This window comes from Vicugna pacos, chromosome 3 (assembly GCF_048564905.1).
Source record: "Vicugna pacos chromosome 3, VicPac4, whole genome shotgun sequence".
NCBI classification, from domain to species: domain Eukaryota; kingdom Metazoa; phylum Chordata; class Mammalia; order Artiodactyla; family Camelidae; genus Vicugna; species Vicugna pacos.
The window spans coordinates 45,089,751-45,102,319 of NC_132989.1; the positions used below are offsets into that span (position 1 = coordinate 45,089,751).

Genomic DNA, 12,569 nt, shown 5'->3' on the forward strand with positions numbered 1-12,569 from the left:
AGAAGAGCAAGGGCAGCAGCACTTGCTTACCTGGGATAGATGCTGTCACAGGTAAGACTTGCACTTAATATTTTAATGAATTGCTAATGGCCAGCTGCGGGCTGGCAGAAGAATATAGGAGGACACACACACGGGATAACTTGCACTCCTCACAGGCTGCTCTGCAAAAAATCAGATGCTCGCAGGAAAGACCAGCAAGAACCCTAAAACGTGCTTCTTGTGGTGCAGGCCCGAAGCAGCAGTGACACTGGAGGACAAGCGCAGATCATCCTCCCCTATACCTCCTACGAAACAAGAGGCTTAAACAGCTCAGGGAGGGAAGCCAAACTTGAGGCCCATAGGGCTCTGATAAAAACCCACTGACCCTGGAGGAAGGGAAGGAAGGAAAAGCTTTTACACTGGAAAGAAGGATGGAAACACTTACTGGGCCCAGGCCTATAGCTGAGAGTGGAGTAGAATCACTGAGAAAGACCTTCCCACAAGACTCAGGAACACAGAGCCCGTTTGACTGAGACTTGAACGAAAAACAACAGGAAGTGTCACACACCCAAACCCCTGCCAGCCTCACAAGCATTGAGGAACAAGTAACAGTGATCTGCTGCTTCAAAAGGGGCAAGAACATGCAGAGAGACCCTTTTTGAGGCACAGCACAAAGGGAAGATTTAAAATTGAGGGTATAAGGGACACTGAAGAAAAGCCCTCCGGTGAACCAGCCCACTTGCTCAGTAGAAAGTAATCCATAATGGCTGCACCAAACTACAATCCCACCAGCAGTGTAGGAGGGTTCCCTTTTCTCCACACCCTCTCCAGCATTTATCGTTTGTGGACTTTTTAAATGATGGCCATTCTGACTGGAGTGAGGTGATACCTCACTGTAGTTTTGATTTGCATTTCTCTGATGATTAGCAATTTTGAGCATTTTTTCATGTACCTAGTGGCCATTTGTATGTTTTCACTGGAGAACTGCTTGTTTAGGTCATCTGCCCATTTTTGGATTGGGTTGTTTGTTTTTCTGTTAAGTTGTATGAGCTGTTTATATATTCTGGAAATTAAACCTTTGTTAATCACATCATTTGCAAATATTTTCTCCCATTCTGTAGGTTGTCATTTTGTTTTACTTATGGTTTCCTTTGCTGTGCAGAAGCTTATAAGTTTAATTAGGTCCCATTTGTTTATTTTTCCTTTTATTTCTATTGCTTGTGTAGACTGCCCTAGGAGAATACTGCAGCACTGTATACAATAGCCAAGACATGGAAATAACTTAAATGTCCATCATCAAATGACTGGATAAAGAAGTTGTGGTATATTTATACAATAGAGTACTACTCTGCCATAAAAAAGAATAAAATAATGCCATTTGCAGGAACATGGATGGATCTGGAGATTGTCATTCTAAGTGAAGTAAGCCGGAAAGAGAAAGAAAAATATCATACAAGATCACTCATATGTGGGATCTAAAAAAGAAAAAGAAAAAAAAAAAGAGGACACTAGTGGAACTCATCTACAAAACAGAAACAGACTCACAGACATAGTAAACAATCTTATGGTTACCGGGGAAAGGGGGTGCAAAGGGATAAATTTGGGATTTTGAGGTTTGCAAATGTTAACCACTATATATAAAAATAGATTAAAAAAACAAATTTCCTCTCTGTATAGCACAGGGAACTGTATTCAACATCTTGCAATAATCTTTAATGAAAAAGAATATGAAAATGAATACATGTATATATACGCATGACCAGGACATGATGCTGTACATCAGAAATGGACACATTGTAACTGACTATACTTCAATATTCAAAAAAAAACAGTAATCCTAGATGATTTAAAGCCTATTGTATACTGAGACTACTCATAGCAATAGCTCTAAAATCCAGTTAAATGCATAACAACGACCTCACCAGTCCCACCACACACGAGACACGCACCACACTAAGCCTAGCAGAAGGAGACATGCGTCTATTTCCAGCCCTAAACGTTTTTATATCTTACACTCCACTGTCCCACAGATGATGGCCAGCTCCATCTTTCAACAAAAAATCCTGGGGCATACAAAACACACAAAAAAACAGCCCACTGTCAAGAGACAAAGCAACCAACAGAACTAGATTCTGATAATGATATGGATATTGGAAACATCTAATAATGAATTTAAAGTGAATGGCATCAATACGGGAAAAGCTCTAGAGGAAAAAGTGAACAGATCAGAACAGTAATTCAGTAATGACAGAAAATATAAAAAATAAACAGAACTATTAGATATGAGAAGAGTCACAAAGAACTCCTTCAGTTGTTTCATCGGGAGACTCACTACAGCTGAGGAAAGAAACAGTCAACTTGAAGATGAGTCAGTATAAATTGCTCAAACTGAAACATAAAGCAAAAAATGGCGATAGAACACAAGAAATATTTAAACAAATACTGAGAATTTTCTAATTGAGAATTTGCCAAAATTAATGACAGGCACAAAATGACAGATCCAAGAAATTCAGCTGAGGGAACCACAAGCAGGATGAATACAAAAATAAACTAATAAATAAGAAAGGAGGCAAACAAACAACACCGAGGCACATTATACTCAGATTGCTGAAAACCAAAAACAAAGAGAATCTTGAAGGTGACCAGAGATAAAAGATATATTACCTTTGAAGGAAAAAATATGTATAATTATAGGCTTTTCACGAGAAACCATTCAAACCAAAAGGAAATGGAGAGACAAGTGAAGAAACTAAAAAAAATCCTGTCATCTCAGAATTCCACATCTAAATTCTACATGAAAACATCTTTCAAAAGCAAAAAAGAAATAAAGATTTTTTCTGAAACATACAAAAAATGAGAGAATTGATGACAAGAAGATTAACACTAAAAGAAATGTGAAGGAAGTTCTTCAGGTGGAAGGAAAGTGACATCCAACAGAACTGAGGTCTACACCAAGGAATAAAGTGCACTGGAAATACAGTAAATGTAGTTAAGTATAAAGATCACTGTCTTATTTTTCAATTGGTCATAACAAAGAAATGGCAGCCTAAAGCAAAAATTAAAATATACTATGTGTTTATAGCATATGTAAAAGTAAAATATATGACAACAATAGCACACAAAATGAAAGGAAGGAATTGAGAATATATTATTGTAAGGGCCTTTCAATACTGTGAAGTGTTAATAAATTATTTGATGTATATCATAAATTCTAGGGCAACCACTAAAATATTTAAAAAGGGTGTAAATGATAAGCTAATAGTGTTAAAACAGCAAAATTTTAAAAATTAAAAAGAAGACAGAAAAAGAAGGAAAAAGAACAAAGAACAGATGTAACAAATAAAAAACAGGTAGATGGATAGTGTCTTTAATCCAAACATACCAATGATTACATTAAGTGTAAACTGCCTAAAAACACCAATTAACAGTTAAAAAATGTTACACTGGACTTAAAAGAAGCAAGTTATAATTATATGCTGTCTATGGTAAGTCGATTTTAGTTATAAAAAACATAGGGTAAAAGGAAAGCTCAAGTAGCTATATTAATAGCAGCAGAGAAAAGATTATTACCCAGAATAAAGAGATATATTACATAATGACAAGGAAGTCAATACTTCAAGGGGAATTGAATATTTATATACCTAGTAACAAAGCTACAAAATAGATGAGGCAAAATCTGATGAAACTGAAAGGAGGAAAAAGACAAATCCAGAACCCCAGTTAAATCCTTCAGTACTTCTCTTTCAGCAGCTGACAGACCACGTAGTTAAGAGAATCAGTGAGGACAGAGAGAGGATCTGAAGAATACTATCAACCAACTTCACCTAATCGACATCTCAAGAGCATTTCACCCCATTACAGCAGGATGCACATTCTCTGAAGCACATGTGGAACATTTCTCAAAATAGACTGTGTTCTGCACTGTAAACAAACCTCAATAAATTTAAAGAGTTGAAATTACTCAAAGTATGTTCTTAGGCTGCAAAAGAATTAACTAGAAATCAACAAGAGAAAACCATCTAGAAAATCACCAGATAAGTGGAAATTCAGCAGCTCACCTCTATATATTAGGTATTCCACTGTCACTGAAAGAGAAAAAAATGTGGTATTGGGGGTCAACAAACAGTCTTTTCTAGACACAGATACATAAATACAATAATTATGCTGACAGAGTGACTCTATCTCAGGTCATTGAAATAAAAGTATTGAATGCAGTTGTTATGGACAGAATGTTGTGTCCCCCAAAATGCACAGGCTGAAGCCACCTAATTTGGAGATGGGATCGTAGGGAAGTAATTAGGTTTAGATGAGGTCACACGTGTAGGGCCCACAGGGCAGATTAGTGGCCTCATAAAAAGAGGAAGGAAGACCAGAGCTCTCCCTGTCTCTATTATGTGCGGACATGGTGAAAAGGCAGTTAGATGCAAGTCAGGAAGCAGGTTCTCACAGGAGCTGAATCAGCTGGCACCTTGATCTTGGATTTCCCAGCCTCCAGGAGTGTGAGAAATAAATGTCTGTTGTTTAAGCCACCCAGTCTGTGGTATTTTGTTAAAGCAGCTTGAATTAACTAAGACGGCACTTCATATTCCTGAGATGCTGGGAACTGCCACCTCTATTGTATTCAGTCCACAAAATCACGTATGTGTTTCCTTTTAAAAATGTGATGGACTTCTTCAACTTGTCCTGTTATTTCTGCTCATTGGCTCATTGATCAAGATTTTTGGCTTCTGAATCTATGTATCCATTCCTCTCCTGCCACGCAGCGTGCTGACTCAGTCCTCTTTTGGGAGGCTAGGGGTAAGAAGAGCAAGTGAAACATTAGGTGGCCCCAACTCATTCAATAACAACACTGGGAGAATGACCTCTGCCACCTCTCAGTATCAGGAGTTCCTCCTACAGAAGCGTCAAGAAGGCTGACCATGGAGCAGACGAGGCCCTGTGTGATCTTTGCTATTCCTCCAGTTAGTCTAGTGATGTCCAGGCCATACGATGCCTATGGAGCAGACACAGTGACACGCACCAAGCTCGATCTATCCTTATGCCTGCAAGCTCTGCATGTTTCTTTTATCCATCCACCAAGCCCTTCACACAGTTTGATGTATTTGTCTACCCCAGCCCAAACTCCTGCAATCCCCACCTCAGTGATTCCTCTGCTATTGTGATTATAAGAGCAGCACCATTCGCACACTTTTATCGTGACTTAACCTTTAAATGTCTTGATGATCCAGACATGTGCTTCCTCTGACAAAAACAGTTTCATCTAACTCTTACTGAGTCAACAGATTCTACTCCTATCAAGAAAATATAATGTGTACAATATTCCTAGGTATGCTTGAGCACATAGTTTAAACTTTTCTTTCCAAAACCTGGAACCAAATTTGTTTCATTATTGTCATTTAACCTAAGATGTGAGCATTCTCTAGCACACTGTATCTCCCTTCCACTGCCTAAGTAAATGATACTGCCTGTCTTTTATCTGTTATTAATAGAGACATCTTTCTTTCCAATTAGATGATAAGCTCTATAAGGGCATGGATAGTCACTTTCCCCCCCGCTCCTTTTATTCTCAGCACCTGACGTACTGGCTTAGTAAATATCTGTTGCATGAATGAATGAATGAATGCAGGATACATCCCACAGATACATCCTCTCTCTCTCTCTGTCTCAGACACACACACACACACACACAATCATACAGGAGCCTCAGACTGCTTTGCTAAGAGGCATGTACCAGGCTTTCTCCAGAAGCATGTGACACAGTAATCTCACCATATTCATCAGATGGGCCTGTGCTCGTTAGCCTCAGGGCATACGTACAAGAAACGCAGCAAAAAAAAAAAAAAAAAAAAAAAAAAAAAGGCCATCCCTGCTATGACAGTTTATTGCAAAACAGAGGGAATAAAATAAAGCAAGCATTGAGTGCTACATATACACAAGCTAATAAACAAGCAAAAGGTCTTCAAGCACAGCAGTGTCTGGAAGACATTCCACGGGTTCCAGCTCCTGTCGGAGGCAATGAATGCCTGTGGTGTGTGTGCTCTAGAGGAGCTGGGGAGAATTATGGCCAGTTCTTTGAAACTGTTAATACGAAAATGACAGCTGAATCTTTAGAAAGGTGAGCACTGCCAGCATTCAAATTCTCTGCTTTAGTCAAGGACATGGTCTTTGTGCTACCACATTATTATCCCTCAAGATCATTATTATTAAAATATCACATGATCAAAACAGTGTATTTTAAGAGGAATTCAGAGTTTTGAGGCCAGCAGAGTAGACGGAAGTTTGCTCACACTATATGTAACCAGGTTTTGATATCCACAGAGGTAATTTGGCTTTCCTATGTCGTAGGGGTGAGGCATTCCCAAGGGAATATCTCAGTGCTTCCTTGGCCTCATCACCCATCATTTGGTCCTGTCCAATGCAAAATTTTCCTCAGAGACCAAAGAGCATGTGGGGTGTAAAGAGAATGCAATAACATCTGATATGACGGATTCAGCTCAGAATCTCTGTGCAGCAGATCTGATTTGGGGCTGGAATGCAACACCAAGCTAAGACTGCTCCATCCTCAGAGACCAGTAATAAAGGATCACTCTACAAAGTGTATGAGGTGGCGGGCTATGGTGTCCCCCAAACCTTCTCAATTTCAGGATTAGAAAAAACTCTTTTAGCCAAATAACTGATCATTTCTTCTATTGGGCAAGAATCTCCTGCAGAGAGATGGTATCATTTAAACCCTACAGTTTCCATTCTCCTCTTCTGATGTTTCACAGAGATGTAATAGTCATGGGATGTGGGAGAGGGAGGTAGCAAGGAAAGTGAGGAACAGACAGAGCAGTTTAGACATAAAAAGCTCAGTTGGCTATGGGAACAGTCAGGGAAGACACAGTCATCTGTTATTTCTTAAAGTTCCCGCAAGGACAGGAGATCAGATTTTGCACCAGTCAGTCTTTTTCCCTCACAGGATGAATCCTTCCCTGACAGATATACACATGTACCAGGATTGTCAGTGTTTTGTGGGGGATAGGATCATCTTAGCAGATGCTTACTCTGCTAGGGACACGTCTGACTTCATCTTTACTTTTGTTGGCATTTTATTATGAATTTCACTCTGGCAATGGAAAGGATGAACCCGAGCTTCTTCGCAGTGGCCAGTGGCCCATTTATTTCTATTGTCACTGTTTTCCTCAGCTCCAGTAGAAACATGGTAATCTTGATACCTGTCTGATATTAGCATTTCAAAAAGAGCCTGATTCTCGCTAAATTTATAGTACATCCAGTCCCCTGAAAGGCTTATTCTAATGCAAAGTCGTGCAGTATGTTTGTGTGCAACTGATGCTGAATTTTTATTGCTGCTGAGCTTCATTTCAGAATTCAATGCCATTGTTAAAACAAACTTTACTTTTATTTTTACGTAAACTTTGCATCCCAAGTTATCAAATGTCTTGGGTTTGTTTCAAAAGAGAATGTTTTCAAAATCATCATCCTGTGGCCACGGATGTATGAGTTCTTTGTTCAGCCACATATTGGTTTGGTCTCTGTTGGTGTTAGGAAAATCTCAAGCCCAATCATACTTTAATCCCAACCTCCCAGATATCTTGAAAATCTTTTAAAAATGTTTCTGATGTTGAACACCCTTCTACTTTGAGACTTCTTCCATCATCTCTTTGGCAGTGCTCTCCTCCATCATGATTAAGCTCACACTGCCCTCTGACTCTTTCGGTGTGACAGGAGCCACCCTCAATCACCCCTAAAACCCCTTGCTCATCTTCACCCTGTAGACCATCCTCTGCCTCTGCCTGCCCCATCCATGTTCTCCGTGCACTACCTCAACTATCACTGCATAGGAGTCTTGGCTTCTATTCATTTTTATTTTCCTTTAACCAAACTATTGTTTACATGGTCTCCACCTTCTTTGTATAAGATCCTTCTGCTATGGAAGTAAAAGTTGAGTAAGGAAATAAAGAAGGTGACCTGGACTTGGAACCTGTGATCGAAAGATGTAGTGACTCTAGCCCATATGTTCAGTGCATGAAGCCAGAAGACAATGATCAAAGCCCATCTCAGAGGAAGTTCCAAAAGTCCAACTGGTGATGGGTGGGCCACAAGTTGATCAGAGCAAGAGTCTGACTTGTAGACCCAAGGAGGTACTGCGCAAGGCATATAGTACAGAAGGGACAAGATGCCAATCTGACAGTGAGTGGGAGCTGGGCCTCAGGATGCTGCCGGGTTTTCATACGCATACCGAAGGGCGTTATCCTAGATTGATTTTTATGGATTTTAATGGATATTTTTATTGATTAATGGAGTCCATCTGTAAAATGAGTGGCAGTGAAATTTCATCTGTCCTTTCCATTTCAATGGAATGTTAGATAAATGAAATCAACCTTGGACTGGTGAATTTAACCGGGATCTGTAAAGATTTAAAAAGAAGGAGGAGGAGGAGGAAGGAAAATAGCACGGCTTTTCCCACCAGAAGCCTAGGGGGGAAGCCTGTAGGCCTATGGAAACAGGAAACATAATTAAATGAAATTTGCTCTATGCTATCCAGTCGCTCTTTCATCACTTTCTGTCTGTCTCTCTAACTTTCTTCTCAATGTAACTGTGAGTTGATTTGTTGATGATCTCCTATATTCTACTGGCCTGGGGATCGGGGAGGAAAGGAGAAGGTGCAAGACAGCAGAGAGGAGAGGGGAAATGATATAATGAAGTGGAAAGCTAGAGGGAACTCAGAAGAATTCTGGGATGGCTGCAATCTTGCAGCCTAATGGTTCTTCGCCACACTTTTCTTATGAGCATCCTTACCCACCCTAAAAAGGCAGAACAGGGCAGGCTTATTGCTCCTAGTGGTAGACATGGGCTACATTCAGGTCTCTGTATAGGCTGAATACTTTATCTTTTCAGCAGGGACCTTTTCATGAAATTTTGAGGATATGTCTAAGGATTCCTCAAACACTGTGCTGCATTCCAGTCCACTCTTGTTTTGGGTCAGGGAGGGAAATATCTCCTTCTCAGAAGAGCAGAACCAAATTGGCTTGCCCTCTGGCAGCTGTTGAGACCTGTATGGTAGCCCACCAGGCAGAAAGAGGCTCCCTCCCACCTGCTCCAACCCAGAGAGGTGCTGGGATCACAGAAGGCCTCCAACGGACTGTGTGCTTGATCCTCAGCCCTAAAGAGGGACACAGCCAGATGTCCTTTCCTTCTGTACAGGGGCCTATTCAATTAAATGCCAGCCATCAAATCTAAAGGTTAAAAAAAAAAGAGAAGCAGTCATTTTCATATCCAATATTCAATATCTACCTTAATGAGAATGGATACCTACTTAAATTATTTAAAGAAGGTAGCTCTTTGATCATGAGTGCTTATTTCCAAAGACGGAAGACAGCAGAACTCAAGTCCTAATTAAAGGTGACAGCCTGAATTAGCATGTAACTACTTGCTATGTTTGTCACATCCGCTGTTCAGTGTTCTTACTTATCTTGCCTAAAGACACTGCTCCCACACAAGCAAAGAACCCCAGCTCTCCCTTCCCAGAAAAGGTTGGTGGATCTTGTTGAAGGCTGGAGGATTCCTCAGGGATACAAATGGTGATAATTATTTGGAAACAATACAGAAAGCACTTTAGAACTTCCTAAGCATTTTAAAACTCTTTCTCATCTTAATCTTTGCTGAAGACTGATTATTTGAAATTTGACGTCACTCACTTATTTCTAAAACAGTTGAACTAGGTAACTAGGCAGCGCTGAAATTTGTAACTTCTTTTTCTTTTTCTAATGAACTAATATTAGAGGAACTAAAAAAAGAGAAAAATAGCTAAGATTGGTTCGGATTTTTTATTACCTCCTTGCAATTATACAATCAAAGAAATCAGCTATCCCACAGCGTGATGTAACCTTAAAGGAGCAGTGATTTGATAGTTTATGTCAAGGGAAGATGGGAATTGCAAGAAGAAGGAGTTTCACTATAAGCCCTTGAAATAATATCCCACCATGAGCTGAGGTTCCTGGAACATTACAGAAGTACATAAAGGATTCAGGGGACGAGAAGTTTTTTTTTTATCTCCTTTTTGTTTTTGTGTGGCCCTTGAGTCTGCCCTCATCCCTGCACTCCCTGAGCCGGACCCAGAGATCACTGGTTCTTTGCTCCAACTGCCCATCTTTACATCTCTTCGCTAATAACAGCCTTTACGGCTGGCCACACGGTGTGATCACGAACCAAGGCAGAGCAACATCCTTCCGAACAGAGTGGTTAGCACAGGATATGTTATCAAGCAAGTCAAATTGTGGTACGCCCTGGCAACGTTTTAAATTGTAGTTGCCAGAGAAGTGCCCATTTCTTTCCAATTGGGTAGCTAAAAGGAAGTGGCCAAGAGGAGCCGAAAACCATGTTCCTTCTGCTTAGAGGAGCTGAAGATTTAAAAAGCCACATTGTAAAGACAGAGAATCATAATTGCATCTGAGGTCCTCGTTCCAGATGTCCCAAAGGCCAGCTGCCTCCTGCTTTCTCTATAGTTCAATTATATGAGCCAGAAGAGTTAGCTTTTGTTTAAGCAAATTTAATTTTTGCTGCTTGCAATTGGACTCCTGACTAAAACAATAACCTCAAATATAAAAGTGATTCACCCTCCTGCTGCATTGCATTTGAATTAAGTTTTATTTTCTCCAGCATATCAGCTCTGAATGGTATATTGCTACAAGTGTAATATCTTGGTATTTTTCTCTTGCTTCAGGTTTCTTCTGGCTGCCTTTGGAAACTGGTGCTTGGGGTGTTTGGGTAGCGCCTGAATTTTAAGCACCCCCTGAGAAAGGAAACCTCTCCTTTGGTCATGTAGCAGACACTGCAAATGCCCTTCCCATATCCCTCTGACTTTACTGTTTGGTGTGCTCTAGCCTCTTCTAACTGCCACTGCCCATATCTCTGTGCTTAAAACCTTCCTCATCACTGCAGAGAGCCACTCTTCTTGTATGCAGACAGGCTGGAAGCTCCAGAGAACTAACACCTTCAGAAGCATCGATCAGGAGTTTTATAAAATACCAGAGGTCCCTTAGGTCTTAGGTAGCATAACTTAGAAGAGTGTTTTGGTCACTTCTTACTGTTTCCCCTTAAGATTGGGCTCCAGTTGTCCATTCTGGAGGATAACTTAATAATACATTCATTACTATCTTCTTTTCCTCTACGTGTCTCTTTTCCACTGTCAACCAGGGTTTCCTACACCTCCTAAGTAAGCAACTCACACTTAGATTCTGGTCTTAGAATCTTCTTCTGGGAGAATCCAAACTAATAAGACTTGAGAGCCAGAAGTAAACAATGTCTTGTCCAGAGAACGTGGTTTGAGATTTTCAGAATACGCACGTTGAACTTTTAAGTCCAAAATCAAGATGTTTTCGGAAGATAAGAGGATAAGAAATAGTTTTATACCAAAAATAAGCTCTTACTTTTATGGTCAAATGATTTTTGACAAGGGTATCAACACAATTCAGTGGAGAAAGAATAATCTTTTTAACAAATGATGTTGGATCTACTAGATATCTATATGCAAAAAGCAAGCAAGCAAAATTACACTCCCACCAGATACCGTATAGAGAAATTAACTCAAAATGGATCACAGACCTAAGTGGAAGAGTTAAAACTATAAAAATTTTTAGGAAAAAACATAAATGTAAACTTTGTGATTTTGGATTTAAAAAAAGCTTTCTTAGATAAGACACTAAAATCACAAGCAACAAAATTAAAAACAGGTAAGTTCAACTTAAAAAAAACCAACACCTTTTGTGCTTCAAAGAACACCATCAAGAAAGTGAAAAGACAGCCCAAGAAGTGGGAGAAAATATTTGCATATCATATACCTGATAAGACACTTTTATTCAGAGTTTATAATTTTGACAACCCCCACATAAAAAGATAAATAATCCAAATTTAAAATGGGCAAAGAATTTAATAGTTGTTTCTCCCAAAAAAATATACAAATGTCCAATAAGCACATGAAAAGATGCTCAAAACTGCACCCCAACGTTCATAGCAGAATTATTTACAACTGCTAAGATATGGGAGCAACCTAAGCGTCCACCAAAAGATGAATGGCTAAAGAAGATGTGATATACACACGTGCATACATGCTCACAAGCACACACACAGTGGAATACTATTTGGTCATAAAAAAGAACGAAATTTTGCCATTTGCAACAACATGGATGGACTTGGAGGGTATTTATCCTAAGTGAAGCAAGTCAGACAGAGAAAGACAAATATTGTATGATATCACCTATATGTGGAATCTAAAAAAATAAAATAAACCAGTGGATATAACAAAAAAGAAAGGGACTTATAGAATGGGAAGGCAGGAAAGGGCAAGATAGGAGTAGAGGATTAAGAGGTATAAACTACTATGCATAAATAAATAAGCTACAAGGATATATTGTACAACACAGAGAATATAGCCAATATTTTATAACTATAAATGGAGTACAACCTTTAAAAATTGTGAATCACTATGTTGTACACCTGTAACTTATATAATATTGTACATCAACTATACTTCAGTAAAAATGCTCAAAATCATTAGTCATTAGGGAAATGCAAATCAAAACTGCAATGAG

General features: G+C 39.4%; 1 protein-coding gene across 1 annotated transcript in view; it reads left to right on the plus strand.

The window, feature by feature from the left end:
* The window catches only part of TMEM232 (transmembrane protein 232), a 246,282-nt gene that overhangs the window by 232,334 nt on the left and 1,379 nt on the right, over positions 1-12,569 (plus strand). The gene's annotated exons all lie outside the window — the stretch shown is intronic.